We start from the raw sequence: 7463 nt of genomic DNA, 5'->3' as shown, positions 1-7463 counted from the left end.
GGAACAACCTGACTGCCCACTTTTCTCTATATAATAGGATATTTCCCGATATGCAATTCTCTAGACCAAGATTAGCAGTCAGGTACTCTAAATACATTAATACAAATATGCCACAGTCCCCACTCCATTCTTCTTTTGGTACTTCAGGATTGGTACTTCAGGATGTGAGATTCTCTGAAATCTAAAAGTCTCATTTCTCATGTTAGGATACCTGGTCATTTCAAGTTCAGACATTGCTTTATGAAGGAAGGGCGGCATCATCTCACAAATGGCTTTCATGAATTTTCCAAATTCGTCGTCATTAAAATTTGTCTGATCGCAATCATAAACATCAATTCTCCATTCTTGCAATCGAATAACACACAGTACCTAGTGTAGGTTGTTGAGGTTGAGGGGAAGTAAATATCATCAACAACGCTCCAACTGAGCATATGTTTATATTCTCTACCCCAGTAGTAGTGGTAAATGGTTTCATCGAAAATATGTCCAGCTGGTTTAGAAGGATCAGCCGAGTCAGAAACAAAATTGTCATAGGACATATTAACCAAAGGGGCAAACTGGCAATCTAAGATGGTGAACTCCGACAGGTACACCTTAGGGTAGGCGGATGCTCTTGCTCTTAGCAGAGAACATCCGACATTCATCTCCACATCAGTTAGCCACCTATGTAACCTCATAATTGTAGTGAAGAATACATGGTCTACAGTGCAAGAAATAGGCCAAATGCAAGAAATGCAAAATACATACCTCAATATCCTCCACATTCTCTTCCACCTCCTCCACATTATCTTCCACCTTCTCTTCCACCTTCTCCTCCACAGCTTCCTCAACATTTCCCACATCGGATTTCCCATCAACCACATCAGCCTCTTCAACATTCCCAGGGTTTTTCTCCAACAAAAGCCCATCCTACAAAAAACAGAAAAGCCTTTAATTAGTCAAAATGCAAGAAATAGGCAAACTGCAAAAAATGCACCAAATGCAAGAAATGCATACCTCAATATTATTATCACGATCTTCATCTGTCTTCTCCTCCACAGGCACAACATTGTCTTTCTCCACTAGCCCATCCTACAAAAAACAGAAAAGCCTTTAATTAGACCAAATGCAAGAAATAGGAAAACTGTGAGAAATGCACCAAATGCAAGAAATGCATACCTCGATATTATTATCACGATCTTCATCTGTCTTCTCCTCCACAGGCACGACATTGTCTTTCTCCACTAGCCCATCCTACAAAAAACACAAAAGTCTTCAATTAGTCCAAATGCAAGAAATAGGCAAACTGCGAGAAATGCACCAAATGCAAGATATGCATCAATTGCAAGAAATGCACCAATTGCACCAAATTCACCAATTGCACCAAATGCAAGAAATACATACCTCATCTTTATTCTCCTCCACAAGCCCAACATTATCTTTCTCCAAAATCAGCACAACATTATCTTTCTGACCATCCTACAAAAAACACAAAAGTCTTTAATTAGACAAAATGCAAGAAATGCAAGAAATGCAATAAATGCAAAAAATGCAAGAAATGCAAGAAATGCATACCTCAATATTTTGTTCGGTCAATAAATCATGATCTTCATTTTTATTCTCCTCCACAAGCCCAACATTGTCCTTCTCCAAAATCAGCACAACATTGTCTTCCTGCCCATCCTACAAAAAACACAAAAGTCTTTAATTAGACCAAATGCAAGAAATGCAAGAAATGCAGGAAATGCAAGAAATGCATACCTCAATATTTTGTTCGGTCAACAAATCATGATCTTCATTTTCATTCTCCTCCACAACCCAACATTGTCTTTCTCCAAAATCAGCACAACATTGTCTTCCTGTCCATCCTACAACAAACACAAAAGTCTTTAATTAGACCAAATGCAAGAAATTGCAAGAAATGCAAGAAATGCAAAAAATACCTCAAATTTATCATCATTCAACATATGCTCAGTGTTCACCTCAAAATCTTCCTCGTCCTTATCTTCATTATTCTCATTCTTTTTCTCTGTTAAATCTTCCACATTAAATCTTCTCATTCTCTGTTCCTCCCCTAGTGTGGCTGATAATATGCCAAACTCTTGTTGTAGTTGGTTTAACATCTGTTTAATGAGAATTATTTCAATTCTCATTTCAGTTTTGAATTCATTTAGCTCCTTCGAAAGTTCATCCAATCTACATCTATCCTGGGGATTTTTTGCTGTTGGAGTCGGGGGAGAGAATTCTTCGTCTTCGTCTTCGTCTTCTTCTTTTCTACTCATGGCGCTCTCGACAGAATAAGAATTTCTGGTGCTGGTGCTTGTGTTGGGGGTAGGGTTGCGAGTTCTTCTTCTTGTGGAAGGTTTGGCTTTGGTAGAAGTAATTTGTCTTTTCTTCCTTATTACAGATTTTTTATGAGGAACTCCATCGTCAATATCTCCAAATTTCCTCTTTCTGCAGTCAAGATAAAAAAAGACATCATAAACATTACTTCTCATATTTTCAAAGTCATCCCCAGCATATAAGATCTTCTCTTCTTCAGACAATTCCATTTTCTTAACAATCTTGCCTTGTAGGGCAGTGTGAAGATCAGAGGCGGTGCTCTTCCTCTTTGATTTGTACTGTATTATCCTTGGGCAGACAGGCTCTTGCGTTTGAAGCGTCGTTTTAATTGCAAGATTGATGACAAACGTTTGGATTACCTCATAGGTCCACACTTGTAAGGCTAGTGCGAACCCATATACGGTATAAGAAACATCGACATCTTTGTCTTTGTCTTTGTTCTTCTTCCCCGATGCGGCATTCTTCTTCTACAGATATAGCAACCTGTAGCGATTAAGGTCCTTGGTCAAACCCTTCATGGTTGCTCTAAAGGACACCTTTCCCCATGGAAAATTGAGGAAGGTTTCAATGTCATCGACCATGCTGAAGAGTTTCATATTTATTATCCTCTTCGGGTCAAGGGCAAAGAGATAATGAGAAACAAGGTATACCAGCTCCAATTTCCATGCATCTTCCCTATCAGAGCAGGACATGAATTTTGAATGAAGGTCTGCTATTCTAATAAGTGGAATACTTTTAAAATATTTAAGAACCAAAGTTGGAGATTCTTCAACCTGATTAAAAATTGTTTCCTCCGTAGGGAATCTCCCAAAATTGAGACCTGTAACCAATGCAAACTCCCTCATCCCGAAGCACAGCTCTTCTCCATTCACAAGGAACTTCATCTCCATAGAATTTGAGCTGGACTTTCTGAGGAGCATGTGGTGTATAATCATTCCTGAGAACCGTTCCTGAGAACCGCAGTAACGGGTGCACTTTGAATAAGAATCTGAATTGGGTTCCCTCTACCCTTTCAGTTAGATTCATTCTCTGAAACATGGCCGCAATATTTCCCATATTGGTTTTCCAAGATACCCTCCCAGCAAACTCGGCTATTATAGTGGACTCCATCTACAAATAAAGCAAATCGAATTAACCATTGAGAAATGCTTGCAAATTTCTTAATACATTAATGTAATTAATCATGTTTCTTAGATAGTGGGTTATAATGATTCTTTCATTATTTCAACAACTTCCTGCAAAAGTAATTAATCATGTTTCTTAGATAGTGGGTTATATGAAATTAAACACAAATAACCCAAACCATAAAAAGGCATTGGATTATATCTAGCGAACCACTTTTTACGCTCAGAACTATATCTCTAGCGTTCTGGTTTCCTGCATTGGTAGATATGAACACTTCTCCTAGTCTTATTAAAGTAATTTGATTGACAAAAAAAATACAGTAAGATATCAATATTCACCCTTCAACTTCTTAGCAGCAGGTGAATTCTCTCCACTTCCAGCATGAAGCTGCAAATAGTAAAATTCTAGTATAATTACCACTCTGTAATTTTAACAGGCAAAATATTTGGTGGAGATTATATTATGAGGCCAAACAGAAAATTCACCAGCATACTGTTACAAGGGATTGTTAGGGTTAGGTTTCCTAACCCTAAAATAAGCTGACGGGTAGACGTAACCCATGTCAGCAGTTTTATTTTTAATTATGCAAAATAAATAATTATAAATAAGGCAATTAGCCAGAATATGGAATACTTAATAAATAATTATTTCTAAGGAAATAAATAAGTATTAATAAGGTATTAGCAAAATATATGGAATTAGCGGAAGTTAATTATGGCAGAGGATGGGTATATAAAGAGGAGATCATAATCTGCAAGGGGTACCCCGACATTCTTACAGAAACCTCTAAGGTTAACTTCTCTCTCTATATTTTCTATCTCCTATCTTCTTCTTCCTTATCGTTAAATTCTTACTCACCTAATATTTGTGAATCTCATTCTCACCTCCATTATATTCTATTCTTCACTTAAATCAAGTTATCTCTCACTTATAGCTAGGTTATCAGTTAAATCTACTTAAGCTATATCACATACTTGACAAGAGATTCTGCTTTCATGGTTGATTCAGATTTATTGACATTTCTAACTTTTGTATTATTACTGATCAGACTACTTGAACAATTCAGCCAGATAATTCTATCTTATTTAAGACTTGGAGATTAAGCATGGAAGACATGCAGTTACTTGTACAAATCAAAATACGGCTAGTTTCAAAAGATTAATAACGGATCAACGATAGTTGGGAAGGCAGGATGACTTACTGACATGATGTGCTCCGAGACCCTCTTGTCCAGCAGCTCATCAGGCTTATGAAGCAAGCAATATGAAAACCAAATCGAATAGCGATAGTAAAGCAGCACTCATTTTCAAATTTTCGTTGAAAGTTTTTGTGCGGCTGAAATTAATTTCCCAGGAGGAGTTAGAAGAAGGCGCCGGTAACGTATCAATGGAAATTAAAGAAGGTTCTTTAGATTGAAAGGGTAGGAAAATATGAGAATTATAATGATATCAGAAGAAAGTTACAAGTAAGAATTTGTTACAGTACTTGTAGTGGCCACCAACAGGCTTTGCCGCTGCCAAGACAGAAGTTGGTGCTGATAAGCTTGCTACTACAAGTCCAGCCAGCTTTGGCAACGGAAACACGTTGTTGCTCCATTGCTTTCAAGAGCATAATCACTTGTCAAAGCATCCTTCACAGAAGCCACGGTAAGACCAGCATTTGTTGTGGCATTACCACACACATAAATACGACGTGGAGAAATAGAGACGCAGCTGCTTGTAATAATAGACTCTTTCCAAGTCCAGGATCACCTTGTAATATCAACATAACCGGCAGTACCACGTCTCTCATCAGTTAGCTAACAATACAACAAGTCTTTTAGAGTAGATGTCACAATGTCAGCCTATTTAATACAAAAATAAACAAAAGAAGAGAGAAAGAACTTTCCAAACCAACAATTATGACATGGATGTCTCCTGTGACAGGGACACCTTGTTCTTATTATCTGTATAATGTTTTCTTACACCTCCAAATAAAGCTTTTAAGTAAGTCAAATAAATGGACTAACATCAATTTATCTAATTAATCACTGGTTTAACCTCTAAATGAAAATGTGTAAGGAATTGTTTCATCTCTCCCTTCTAACACCATATGATCCTGGATATCAATCATTTGTCATGTGCAGTACAATACATACATTTACTGACCCATGCATAGTCAGTCAGTCAGTCATCAGTCAATTCACATTCTACAGTTGGTGGCACTCGTCCTTGTTCTCGTGATTTTCAGATTTCAGCATCTCTTGTAGTCTGAAAATTATAATTGTGTTGAGAAAAACATGTTATTTTACTCAAAAAAAGAAAAAGAAAAAGAAAACAGTGGAGACATGTAACAGCTATGGACAAGTAGTACATTATTAGATGCAATTAACTTACCTTATTTTTCTGGAAGTCTATGTATGGTCAATGATTTCCTGCTGCTTCTCAAGTGATTCAATGCAACTAGCTAGTTTGCTTCCATGTATGTATGTGTAGGGAAATTACATTGTTCAATGGTAATGGTAAAACCCTAGTGACTCCTTTTTTCTTCTGGAGCAATATTTAAACTAAAACTATTCTACACTAGAGTTAAAGAACAAAAGCCAAGAATGAGCAAATTTATTGTTTAGCATTCGTTCACTCACCAAATTGAAAAACAAAACATTCGTTAATTTGATGATTCAAAAAAAATTGTTACTCTGTGTTAGAATATACAACCTAGCTAGCTACTCTCCGAAATAACAGAAGCTTTTTTTTTTTTTTTTATTATCACAGAGAGAGAAAGACAGAGCACAGTCTAATAATAAAAGCAATAGACATTGAAAATAGACCTGAGATATGTCAGAATCATTAGAGAAGAAGACAACGTTGAGCTCTGTCGTGAGCTTGAACCTCGATTTGAATTCATCGGAGTATATGTCAGAATTCTTCAAGTATATGAACAAAATGTGGCCACTGTGTCGAATGAATGATTCAACCGGCCGGTGCTTCCTTCCTTCGTACATCTCTCTTCGGGAATCGAAGATGAAGATTTCCAAGGACTTTCTTTTCTTCTTTTGAATCGACGATGATGATGATGATGATGATGATGAAGATTTCCAAGGACTCTCTTTTCTTCTTTTGAATCGCGCCAACCAAACACTTTCGCGCGGGTCGGTCGGTCGGTCGGTCGGTTCGCTCGTGATTTAATGAAAACGGGAGTGGGGGTCGGTAATCGGTTGGAAAGCGGGTCATATATAAAGGCTTACAGACATTTCCTTCTACTTCATTTATTTATTTATTTATTTTTATTTTTCAAAGTGAGGCTTATATTTCACATATTATAAAATATTTTATTATTATAGGCTGAAAATGTAATACAATTATCAGGTTGTCAAGGGGGGAGTTTTGTATTTATTTTATGATTTTACGTGTTTCAGTCAATAAAGTCTTGGATATTTTACTGATCAGATTTATCCATTTTAAAATATTCATTTTATTCTCTCAATTAAATTTTAAAATTTTCTCTTAAGGAGGACCAGTTGAAAATAAACACGTGGTGATCACATTCATGTATTTTCATGCTATGCATCCATAATTGATCTATGTCATTTAGCTATGTTGGTAATGTGACCATGGAAGGTTTAGTTACGATGATGATGCTAACGAAAGCCACGCCTACGATCCTTTATTAATATAGTTAATGAACCAGATTGTAAGGGATACCCTAAAGTTTATAATAACCATTCAAGCTAGCAATAAGGTTACACTATTGTGGATTTGTATATTCGGCCCCAACGAGAGATTGTTGGATTAATTTATAATTAATTCAATAATTATTGAGTCTTTAATGCAATATTTATGGTGTTGGGCTATTATGTAATAAACCTAAACTATAGTTATCAAATACACGGTATTAAGGAGGGTTATGGAATAAATGCGTAGAGACCAAAGGGTTATTTAAATATCTATGAGGGGCTCATTTATAAATAACCGAAATCTAAAAAAAAGACGAGTATGGTCCCCAATCTATACATAGCGCTACACTGGAACAGACCC

At 36.5% G+C, this 7463-nt stretch overlaps 1 long non-coding RNA gene across 2 annotated transcripts; it reads right to left on the bottom strand.

Moving 5' to 3' along the window:
- Positions 1-3596: 3596 nt before the first annotated feature.
- Positions 3597-6178, bottom strand: LOC124934052. 2 transcript variants are annotated; one of them, XR_007099052.1, is made up of 4 exons: positions 5823-6178; positions 4933-5696; positions 4649-4782; positions 3597-3834 (listed from the first exon to the last, which is right to left on the bottom strand). It is a non-coding gene; the product is annotated as an uncharacterized LOC124934052 (long non-coding RNA). The 2 variants fall into 2 exon arrangements; XR_007099051.1 differs by having other exon boundaries at positions 4649-5696.
- Positions 6179-7463: the final 1285 nt, after the last annotated feature.

This window comes from Impatiens glandulifera, chromosome 4 (genome assembly GCF_907164915.1).
Source record: "Impatiens glandulifera chromosome 4, dImpGla2.1, whole genome shotgun sequence".
NCBI lineage: Eukaryota > Viridiplantae > Streptophyta > Magnoliopsida > Ericales > Balsaminaceae > Impatiens > Impatiens glandulifera.
The sequence above is the reverse complement of the archived record's forward strand: the minus strand, read 5'-3'. Positions and strand labels throughout refer to the sequence as shown.